This window comes from Lepidochelys kempii, chromosome 3 (genome assembly GCF_965140265.1).
Source record: "Lepidochelys kempii isolate rLepKem1 chromosome 3, rLepKem1.hap2, whole genome shotgun sequence".
Classification (NCBI taxonomy): Eukaryota; Metazoa; Chordata; order Testudines; family Cheloniidae; genus Lepidochelys; species Lepidochelys kempii.
Genome location: NC_133258.1, coordinates 167390105 through 167401944, shown reverse-complemented (window position 1 = coordinate 167401944; position 11840 = coordinate 167390105). Strand labels below are relative to the sequence as shown.

At 43.1% G+C, this 11840-nt stretch overlaps 1 protein-coding gene across 5 annotated transcripts in view; it reads left to right on the top strand.

The window, feature by feature from the left end:
- The window catches only part of TRAF5 (TNF receptor associated factor 5), a 38979-nt gene that overhangs the window by 4800 nt on the left and 22339 nt on the right, over positions 1–11840 (top strand). For 2 of the 5 annotated variants that reach the window (XM_073338950.1, XM_073338953.1), the window contains exons 2-3: positions 6971–7092; positions 8144–8480. The gene's annotated coding sequence lies outside the window, so the exon portion shown is untranslated. Of the gene's footprint in view, positions 1–6970; positions 7093–8143; positions 8503–11840 lie in introns of all 5 variants that reach the window. The other 3 variants (XM_073338954.1, XM_073338951.1, XM_073338952.1) reach the window with 3 other exon arrangements.

Below are 11840 nucleotides of genomic sequence, written 5' to 3'. Positions count from 1 at the left end.
GGCCTTGCACTGGATGGTGATGAGCAAATCAGTTGAATCCCTGTATAGTAGCTCTCAGTGAGTTAATAGGCAGATTATAGCCTATCACTAAGACCCCAGTTTTACAAAAAATGCGATGGTCGACTCATCTGTTTGCAAAAGTGAGACCTTATTTTGGCCCTGATGCACTTCCATTTAAGAATGTTTTTAAAAAAGAACTAGTATTATGACCTTTCTTTATCTCTCATCTTCCTTTTCTTCTCTCTCTTCCTGCCCCTTCTCTCTGTTGCCTCTGTCCCAATACACTCCCCCTTCTCTGTTTCAGAGGAGCAGCCGTGTTAGTCTGTATCTGCAAAAAGAAAAGGAGTACTTGTGCCACCTTAGAGACTAACCAATTTATTTGAGCATAAGCTTTCGTGAGCTACAGCTCACTTCATCGGATGCATGCCGTAGAAAATACAGTGGGGCAATTTTATATACACAGAGAACATGAAACAATGGGTGTTATCATACACACTGTAATGAGAGTGATCAGGTAAGGTGAGCTATTACCAGCAGGAGAGAAAAAAAACCTTTTGTAGTGATAATCAAGGTGAGCCATTTCCAGCAGTTGACAAGAAGGTGTGAGGAACAGTGGGGAGGAAATAAACATGGGGAAATAGTTTTACTTTGTGCAATGACACATCCACTCCTGTCTTTATTCAAGCCTAAGTTAATTGTATCCAGTTTGCATATTAATTCCAATTCAGCAGTCTCTCGTTGGAGTCTGTTTTTGATGTTTTTTTGTTGAAGAATTGCCACTTTTAGGTCTGTAATCGAGTGACCAAAGAGATTGAAGTGTTCTCCGACTGGTTTTTGAATGTTACAATTCTTGACGTCTGATTTGTGTCCATTTATTCTTTTACATAGAGACTTACCAGTTTGGCCAATGTACATGGCAGAGGGGCATTGCTGGCACATTGGTAGATGTGCAGGTGAACGAGCCCCTGATGGTGTGGCTGATGTGATTAGGCCCTATGATGGTGTCCCCTGAACAGATATGTGGACACAGTTGGCAACGGGCTTTGTTGCAAGGATAGGTTCCTGAGTTAGTGTTTTTGTTGTGTTGTGTGTGCTTGCTGGTGAGTATTTGCTTCAGGTTGGGGGGCTGTCTGTCTCCCAGGATCTGTGAGAGTGATGGGTCAGTCATCCTTCAGGATAGGTTGTAGATCCTTGATGATGTGTTGGAGAGGTTTTAGTTGGGGGCTGAAGGTGATGGCTAGTGGTGTTCTGTTTTTTTTCTGTGTTGGGCCTCTCCTGTAGTATGTAACTTCTGGGTAGTTTTCTGGCTCTGTCAATCTGTCACTTCAGCAGGTGGGTAATGTAGTTGTAAGAATGCTTGATAGAGATCTTGTAGGTGTTTGTCTCTGTCTGAGGGGTTGGAGCAAATGCGGTTGTATCATAGAGCTTGGCTGGAGACAATGGATCGTGTGGTATGGTCTGGATGAAAGCTGGAGGCATGTAGGTAAGCATAGCGGTCAGTAGGTTTCCGGTATAGGGTGGTGTTTATGTGACCATCGCTTATTAGCACCGTAGTGTCCAGGAAGTGGATCTCTTGTGTGGACTGGTCCAGGCTGAGGTTGATGGTGGGATGGAAATTGTTGAAATCATGGTGGAATTCCTCCAGGGCTTCTTTTCCATGGGTCCAGATGACGAAGATGTCATCAATGTAGCACAAGTAGAGTAGGGGCATTAGGGGACGAGAGCTGAGGAAGCGTTGTTCTAAGTCAGCCATAAAAATGTTTCCATACCGTGGGGCCATGCAGGTACCCGTAGCAGTGCCGCTGACTTGAAGGTATACATTGTCCCCAAATGTGAAATAGTTATGGGTGAGGACAAGGTTCAGCAAGCAGGTTTGCTGTGACATTATCAGGGATACTGTTCCTGATGGCTTGTAGTCCATCTGTGTGTGGAATGTTGGTGTTGAGGGTTTCTACATCCATAGTGGCCAGGATGGTGTTTTCAGGAAGATCACCGATGGATTGTAGTTTCCTCAGGAAGTCAGTGGTGTCTCAAAGGTAGCTGGGAGTGCTGGTAGCTTAGGGCCTGAGAAGGGAGTCTACATAGCCAGACAATCCTGCTGTCAGGGTGCCGATGCCTGAGATGAAGGGGCGTCCAGGATTTCCAGGTTTATGGGTCTTGGGTAGCAGATAGAATACCCCTGGTCGGGGTTCTAGGGGTGTGTCTGTGTGGATTTGTTCTTGTGCTTTTTCAGGGAGTTTCTTGAGCAGATGGTGTAGTTTCTTTTGGTAACCCTCAGTGGGATCAGAGGGTAATGGCTTGTAGAAAGCCGTGTTGGAGAGCTGCCTAGCAGCCTCTTGTTCATATTCCAACCTATTCATGATGACGACAGCACCTCCTTTGTCAGCCTTTTTGATTATGATGTCAGAGTTGTTTCTGAGGCTGTGGATGGCATTGTGTTCTGCACGGCTGAGGTTATGGGGCAAGTGATGCTGCTTTTCCGCAATTTCAGCCCGTGCACGTTGGCGGAAGCACTCTATGTAGAAGTCCAGTCTGTTGTTTCGTCCTTCAGGAGGAGTCCACCCAGAATCCTTCTTTTTGTAGTGTTGGTAGGAAGATCTCTGTGCGTTAGTATGTTGTTCAGAGGTGTGTTGGAAATATTCCTTGAGTCAGAGACGTTGAAAATAGGATTCTAGGTCACCACAGAACTGTATCATGTTCATGGGGGTGGCGGGGCAGAAGGAGAGGCCCCGAGATAGGACAGATTCTTCTGCTGGGCTAAGAGTATAGTTGGATAGGTTAACAATATTGCTGGGTGGGTTAAGGGAACCACTGTTGTGGCCCCTTGTAGCATTTAGTAGTTTAGATAGTTTAGTGTCCTTTTTCTTTTGTAGAGAAGCAAAGTGTGTGTTGTAAATGGCTTGTCTAGTTTTTGTAAAGTCCAGCCACGAGGGAGTTTGTGTGGAAGGTTGGTTTTTTATGAGAGTATCCATTTTTGAGAGCTCATTCTTAATCTTTCCCTGTTTGCTGTATAGGATGTTGATCAGATGGTTCCGCAGTTTCTTTGAGAGTGTGTGGCACAAGCTGTCAGCATAGTCTGTGTGGTATGTAGACTGTAATGGATTTTTTACCTTCTGTCCTTTTGGTATGATGTCCATCTGTTTGCATTTGGAAAGGAAGATGTCTGTCTGTATCTGTAAGAGTTTTTTAATGAAGTTGATGGACGACCACATTTCTTTTCACTCTCTCTCATTATCCTTTCCTGTCTGTTTTCTCACTTACCTTCATCCTCTCCCCACATACTTAAATAATCCTTTGCCACCCTTTACTGTTTCCTTCCTCCTTTCTCTTGGAGGGTCTGCAAAATACTTCTAGCTGCAGAAGAAATTGGAAAGGGGTACCTGAACAATAGCATGAAACTAGTGCTTTCTTCTCACTTGCAGAGTGAAATTGACTAAAACTGTCAGGAGTTCTTGTGGCACTTTAGAGACTAACAAATCAAATACATTTGTTAGTCTCTAAGGTGCTACAAGGACTCCTCCTTGTTTTTGCTGATACAGACTAACACTGCTACCTCTCTGAAACCTGACTAAAACTGGGATCCTAGTGCATCTCAACTTCTCTTTTCAGGGCTTTCCCCAAAGCTTTCCTAGAAGCAGATGACATTTTCTGGTGCTGTGCTCACATAAAATTATGTTTTCCTCCAAGTGCTATCTTGCGCAAATGAAACAAAGTAGGAGTATCACTTCCTTCTACATCTACCAGACTTTTGTGGAAAATCCATATAACGCAGATATTCTGACCTCCAGAAGTGCAAAGGTTGCATATACTCAACAGCTCAGTCATGATAAGTCCTGAGGGCAGATGTCATTTGTAAAGATGTGGGGGGGAGGGGAGGAAATCAAAGTCCCAATCCTACAAACCCTTAACCATGCTAGTAGTCTTAGGCCTTGTCTGTACACGAGTTTCACCAGTTTAATTGTCCAACTGAAGCAAGGCCCTACACTAAAACTTGATGGCATTTCCATCTGTCTGTTTGCCTGTATGCAGCACAATAACTTTTGACCACTGAATCTGATCCATTCCAAATTTCAGGAAATGTTCTAGGAATCAGTGGGCAGAAACTTGTTGATTTGGGTGAAAATCAGAATACTGGAAAAAGACAGAGGACAAGAAAATGGAGTCCCTTGCATCTGGTTAACAGAGCTGACCGTTTCAACCATCCCTGTAACTGTAGATCAAAGAACTGGTTGATGGCAGCTATTAACAGCTTCCAGCATAACAACAACCTCATCTCAGCTCTGCCCATTGTCCCAATGCTGTTTATAATATTGACACCCTGACTTATCTCCCAGATAGAAAGGAATAATAAGAATGTTAGGGAGGAAGAAGGGCATGGAGGAATGAGAGGGCACCCAGAGCCTCCCTCGGTGGGAGGAAGAAAAATGGGACTAATGGAGTGTGGCAGAGAGAAATGTGGGGGTGGAGGGGAGGACACACCGAGACCCTGTGTGACACAAAGGTCCCCTGTTCTTTGTAAACAGCTCTCATCTCAAACTTGGCAAATTCACTACCGCAAATGCATTGCTTACAGTGTATTTGTCCATAAAGGGTAACACGTAAGGTCTCTATTGAAAGATTGCAATTCATTTATGTTCATAATTGTAGCATGATCTGTGTGCGGGTAGTTTTGAAGGAATAATGAAACTATATTGAAGTTTATATTTGTATGGTCCTAAAGTTAAAAGGAGTCACAAGGGAGTAACATGGGAGTGATGGCCCGTTCATGCAGGAGGGAGTTGCCACCCGGCCCTGGTTAGCCGGTGATGTAATGCAAGGCTCTGTTGTTTACCATTGCCCATCCCAGAACAGTCAATGGAAAACTATCAAAGACAACTGCAAACAATCAAAACCACTTGGAGGTAAAAAAGAAACATTATATCATTTGGGGGAATTGTCAGGTCTATGACTAAAAATAAAAGACTGTTACAGTATAACCAAGTGGAGCGAGGCATATTAGATCCAATTACTGAAGAGACGTCTTCTTGAATGAGGGTTTTTGTCGTAAAATATTTGGATCGTGGTTCCTGTAAAGCGATCCAGCTCTGCAACAGACTGCACGTTGGCGAGGGAAACTTACTTTTAGATAGGAAAAAGTAACTATAAGTGTAGGCCCAAGTTTGTTTTTTACAATCTTATTTTGTATGGTAACCATTTCTTTCTATCACACTCTCTTGTTTGTAGTGCAGTCTCTCTGCTTGCTTAAATAAACCTTTTGTTTCATTACAAGTGTTGTGTGGTTTACAGGAGCAGTGGTTTAAGGTAAAACTGGTAAACTGGGGTACCCTGCTCCTTTGGAGGCAGAGGATCTGGGATTTCTGGGAATAGCCAGTGTCAGGGGCTGGATATCACAGGGGAATGTTTCAAGGGGACTTGGGGACTGGGGTGCATCTATTGTTAAGGCAAAAACAGGGCTGGCATAGCCCAGAGGAGGGGGCTTGAGTGGCTGAAAGGTTGGCAGTGGCAGAGGGTATAAAGGTATCTCAGTGCTGGGTTCCCTGAAAACTGTTGCACATTGGTATGAGGGAAGAGTGGTAGGGTTTCAGGAAGTCACTGAAATAGAGGGGGTTGGGAGGGTAGCACAAAGGAAGTGGTGGCGGGCGGGGGGAGATGGAAGGATGAAAGGAGCCCCCCACTATATCCATTTAGCTTGGCAGACAGAAGCAACAAAGTGGGCGACCATCTAGTTCAGTGGATTTGAAACTTTTTTTCTGGGGACCCAGTTGAAGAAAATGGTTGATGCTCGTGACCCAACAGAGCTGGGGATGAGGGGTTTGGGGTGTGGGAGGGGGCTCTGGGCTGGGGATGAGGGTTGGGGTGCAGGAGGGGGTCAGGGCTCTGGGCTTGGGGTGCAGGCTCTGGGGTGGGGTCAGGGATTTGGGGTGCAGGAGGGGATCTGGGTTGGGGGGCTCAGGGTTGGGGCAGGGGATTTACCTCCGGTGGCTCCCCGTCAGCGGCACAGCCGGAGTGCAGAGGCAGGCTTCCCCAATGTCCTGGCACCTCGGACCGCACTGTGCCTGAAGCAGCCAGCAGTAGGTCTGGCTCCTAGGCGGAGGCGTGCAAGCAGCTCCACGTGGTTCTTGCCTCCCCTCCCAGCTTCCATTGGCCGGGAAGTGGCTAATGGGAGTGTGGATCCAGTGCTCGGGGCGGGGGCAGCGCACGGAGCCCTGTGGCCCCCCTGCCTAGAAGCCGGACCCACTGCTGGCAACTTCCGGGGCACAGCGCGGTGTTGGAAAAGGAAGGCACTATCCTGCCTTAGCTGGGCAGCACTGCCGACGGACTTATAACATCCCGGTCGGCGGTGCTGACCAGAGAGACCCAGTGCCTGACATGCCGTGACCCAGTACTGGGTCATGACCCAAATTTTGAAAAATGCTGATCCAGTTTAAATCTGTTTCTAAACCAATTTACTTAAACTGTTGCAAACTCCAGTATAGTTGACTTCAGTTAAATTGGCAAGTCTGGCTTAAACCAAAATAAGACTATCCACACAGCCTTTTGCACAGATCTAATGAAATCCATTTAAAATAGCATCTTAAATTAAACCGGTGGCAATTTCTCATGTTGACACGCCCTTATTCACCTGATGTGAGTGGCTCTACCTGTGTGAGTAAGGACTGCTTGTGTAGGGAATTGCAAGATTGGGCCCTTTGTTTTCTTTACGTCTTTACAAATGCCATGTTTCCTTGTGACCAAAGAATTGTCAAATCAGATACAGCTCCATTGAAACTGGCAACATTTTAATGAAAACTATAAAATGCTCAGCAAGGAAAAATGTGAAAAAGGGTATTTCTAAGCTTATGTTTCTCCAGAGACAATAATTCTGCAGTGGGTAGAATTTCAGTCACTGCAGCAGAAGTTTAAAGGAGGAATATTCTTAAGGTTTGCCTTTCTGTCCTAATATTTTCTGTGTTTGTTGTTTTGTTTGTAGAGGTGATCTTTGCAAAGCTAGTCTTGGGGGATTTCCACTGTCTTGCTGTTTAAAATCTACCATAGTGTTGTTTTAACCACAAGCCATCTCACTTTCTGTTCAGGAACAGCCACAGTTTTCAGGTACGGTTCTATCAAAATAAATCTTCTAACTGTTGGCAATAGACTAATAACGGCACTTATATTTAGCAGGTTCAAAGCACTCTTCAAACATTAACTAATTTTAAACCTGATGTTTAAATAACATGTGGATTTGTTAATGTAAACCTTTAGAATTTAAAAGGGGTTGAGAATGATTTTGTAGTTTAAGAGTTCACATCAGATTATATTGTTGCCAGAAGAGACATTAAGACATCCAAGCATTGGCACAGAAATTTAAAAGTGACTGTAGAAAAGGAAAGACTTAATTATTAAATTTCACCATATTATAGTTTGAGCAAGAAAGGTGACTCTTACCATCTCAGTGTTCTTTTTGATAAAGTTAATGTGATACTCTACACACTTGAGATACTATTGTAGGAAAATTAAAGTGTTTTAATGAGTGACTGGATTACTGTGTACTAAGTGTAGTACCAATTTTACTTGGCTTATAGCTCTTGAGTGCTACCTTTTTATAGTTACAACTATTACTAGATGTTAAGGACAAAATTATTTTTCCACAGTTAAAAAACACTATATTTAAGACTAATGCTGTCCACATTATTGCCAAATATACCAATGTAGATATACTATAGAGAACTCTTTGTACAGTAGAAACTCGCTAATTAACATTAATGATTGGGAGATCCATAGTAAATCAGCCAACATTGCAAATAAGCAAGTCAGCAGAAAAAACACAAACTCAAAACTTCTGTAGCACAAAAAGTCCTTTTTTGGTTTTTTCACATGTATAGTTTTAATTATTATATATATGTACACACCATAGTGTACTTTGTAAAAAATAAAGAAGTCTTTTAGTCTTATGGGATCTCACTACAATACTTGACTGTTAAATCTTCACAAAGAAGTAGAGTGAAATTGCAGGGTGTTAATGAGAATTTGGGTTTGAGGATTAGCAAACTGATAATTAGCAAGGTTTTACTGTGAACTTATAACAAGGTGACATTTGAATTCAGGGTGCATAAAAATCAGTTATTTATAAAGCTAATTGAATTTGTTTTTGTGCTTTCTGCAGCAGCATCCCCTGTGGATCTTCAAGCCAGTATCCAATCAGGAATTATTGCTGTTAGAAGTATTAGCTCCTGCATACCACTGTGGCTACTGTTGTGTGGCCACTAAGGGCTTAGGCCAGTGGCAGAACAGCTCATGAGGACTGTGCAGGTAGGTGGAATGGGAGCCAGCCCTCCAATACAATGAGGGGTCTTCTTCCTCATGGATCCTCAGGATTGAGAAGCTACCCAGCATACCTCCAGAATCCTTTCCTCCCCTACGGGAAGCACTCCACAGGGTTGTGGGGATCCATGGATGTGGACTGCATTGCCAGTGCTTAAAGTATATACTCCTAATATGTGGTAGGCCAGCTGTTATTTTCAGGTGATTCCGTATAATCTGCCATATCTTTAATCTGTATTTAATTATATGCAGTAGTTCTTTAGCCAATTTTATATTTCCATACATTGTGATATAATTCGAGCACTCTCTTGTCCCCATCAATACAATTAATGCATGTCAGGGCTCCATGTTACCAGTAAATCACATTGCTGGATGCTGTAACTGTATAGCCCAATAATAGAGTCAGTTGGACCACCTTGTCCATCAGGCAGTTTGAATGGATAATTTAATGAATGGTATTCCCTTCTTTTCCTTCATGTTTCTCTCCCCACACCTCCACTGCAGTGAGTTGATCTTAGACCTCTAAAGTATACCAAATTTTGCAAGACATTTCACATTTTGGCTGAATCAGACTTCCTGTCCTAGTGCACCACAAAGGAAGACAGTTTTCTGAGGGAGGGACAGAGAGATTCCATTTGCTCTGCCAAATACTCTGGAGTCACAGGCATACTAAGTTGAGAGCCAGGAACGATGAGTTTAAATTTTATTGCTTATCACTGTTGTGTTTACTTCCATGTACTTCACAGCCCTTACTGCTGAACAATGTCTTATACCGCAACCCTAAAAGGCAATCAAGATTTAGCCTCCCATTTTATAGATAAGAGAGGTGAGCATAGAACCCAGGTCTCTAGAATGGGAAGCTCAACTTGTATACACTGAGCCACACTGTCTTTCAGTAGTGAATGTACTGAATAATGTGCTTTGGTTATCTTATCTCTAATTATTACATCATTCTCCTATCTTGGAGCTAAGACTTGAAACCAGGATTCCTGGTCTCTAATATTCTACTGCTGTCTAGTAAATAGTTGTGCAATACTGGCAAGGTGTGTTCCAAGTCCCGCTCTAGTGGCTGGTTCCCAGACAGGTTTATAGTTACTTTTGTAGCTCAAGTGGTAGAGTCTGTGCTGGGAATTTGAAGATCTAGGATTCAGATCCAGCTGATGACCCATATAGGTGGACTTAATGGTTGCATGTGATTGAATTTGTTTTTTTTCCCAGTTTTCTTTTTAAAATGTATTTAATTCACTTAGTGAGAGAACATCATTGAAAACTGGTTTTATAGTTAAAAACATGTGTCATTGATAGTGCACACAATATAGGAATTCCACACTTTGGCCATTTGTCACACATTTTGGTTGCTGGCATAGGCGCCGACTCCATCAGTCAAGCTCCCCTCCCCTCCGCTCCTCCAGCACCTCCCGCCCACTGCCCCACTGATCAACTCCTCCTCTTCCCTCCCACCGCCTCCTGCATGCCATGGAACAGCTGTTCTGCAGCATGCAGGAGGTGCTGGGAGAGGGGAGAAGTGGGGAGGGGGTGGGAAGAAGCATGGTGGGGCCTTGGGGAAAGGGGCAGGACTGGGGGCGGAGCAGGACAGGAAGAGGTGGGGTGGCGGCTTGGAGGAAGGGGTGGAGTGAGGATGAACCTGGGGCAGAGCAGGGGGCAGGGAAGTCAGCACCTGTGGTTGCTGGTGTCACACATTGGCAAGTTTGAAGATTGAGATGAATGGTTGACCTGTTTCACTAACTTGTTGGCATGAGGGCAACATTCTAGGGAGTAGTATCACCCTGATTGACTCATACCGTGTTCCACTCAGGTCCTACTATGTGTTCTGCATATATTTATGAACAAATAATTTCGATTATACGTGGCCCATATAAATGGAAGGTGCATAGCCTCATTTGATCTGGTGCTAATTAAGGGGGAATTGACCTGATTTAGGACAATTTATTTTTTTTGTACTGAAAACTTCCCATAGTAGATTTTTTTTCAAAACAGTGTGGCTTAAGGATTTATGAGAGTGAGAAACCTATTGTAAAACAGCATCTGCATACAGAAAGATATTTTGTATGCAATGTGTTTATCCTGCCTTTGATGAGGTTGCCCTTTATTATGGTGGCATGGGTGTAGGTTGCTAAAGCAAAAAGGAGGGGTGACAGCGAGCACCTCTTTATTGTGTTGCTACCAAGATCTAGTTGTTCTGAAGCTGTGTGATTAGTTCTCATGTGGGGATATGGGCTTAGTGACAACTATTTAAACCAGTTTTGCAATGTAAGATCAAAATTAATTATTTAATACAGCATGTAGAAATTCCTCTAAATAAAATCCTTCTTTTGTATTTAGGGTTACTGTGGAAATAGAGGTTTAATTTATTTTACATTTTTGTAGTGACACAGTGAAAGTCTATTTACAGATCTGTCCTTTATGTCTGTTTCCCTTCTGACACGTGTGTCTCATATTATCCACCCCATCTAATGTTTTTAAAAGAATATTCTGCTGTGTGTGTGTGCACGCATTATAATAGTACAATATGTTCACTTTGCATACTTAGCTGTTTGACATACAAAAGTTAAAGCATACAGTACCTCCTGTGTTGGTCAGACATCAGTTTAAGCAGAAAGTTGATTCAGTTAACCCATAGAGCTCTTTATATTGCAAAGATTACTTTTTCCTTTGCCTGTTTTGCTTTGGTATGAGTTGAAGGAACAGAGTCATCAAATAGTTGAAGCCGGAAGTGGTATTACAGTATCTGTATCCTAGTTTCCTGTGTCTAGCGTGAGTTACACAAGACATACACATTCATATAGTCATCATGTTTATTTGTAATGGTTCAGATCATATCATATTGGATGTTTTGTAGCAACAGGCTTGTTTACACAGTAGTAATGCATAGCTACACTGCTGAACTAGTCATGCTGGGCCAAATTCAACACTGATGCAAACAGGTGCAGCTCAGTGACTTATACCAGTAGTGAATTTGGCCCTAATAGCTCAATTCAGCAGTGTGAACCCATGATCTTTTTGAGCAGTGCAAGCCCTGGAAGGCTACAGGTGCTGACTCCATTGATGGTTTACTTCTCTGTTGAAAGATTAGTTTGTAATAGAAGCCTGGACCAGAAAATACAAACCTATTGGACAAGGAATTGCAGTCATGTGCTCCACAACTCCTTGTCCCCATCACTATGTGCTGAACTAGCTCCCCTTTCCATCCCCTAGAAGGGAGGCAGATAGGGAACTTGGCCTTTATATGATCCTATAGGTGCTTTGACTGAATTGGATCAAGAAGACGTCTTAGCTGAGATTTCTGATGGCAGACTTGCATATAGAAAGTACTTCATTGAAAGTACTCCTCCCTGCACACTTGGACTTTTTAAATTTTCTCTGAACATGTAAGCATTGCTGAAATGGAGCAGAAGCCTTCATGAAGAAAAGAGGTGTGTGAGAGGGGTGAATATAGTTTTAGTATTTTACATTGCTAAAAGTAACGCTCTTCAGATCTTATGTGTGCATCTTAAAGATGCCTGAGGAAGGGAATATGT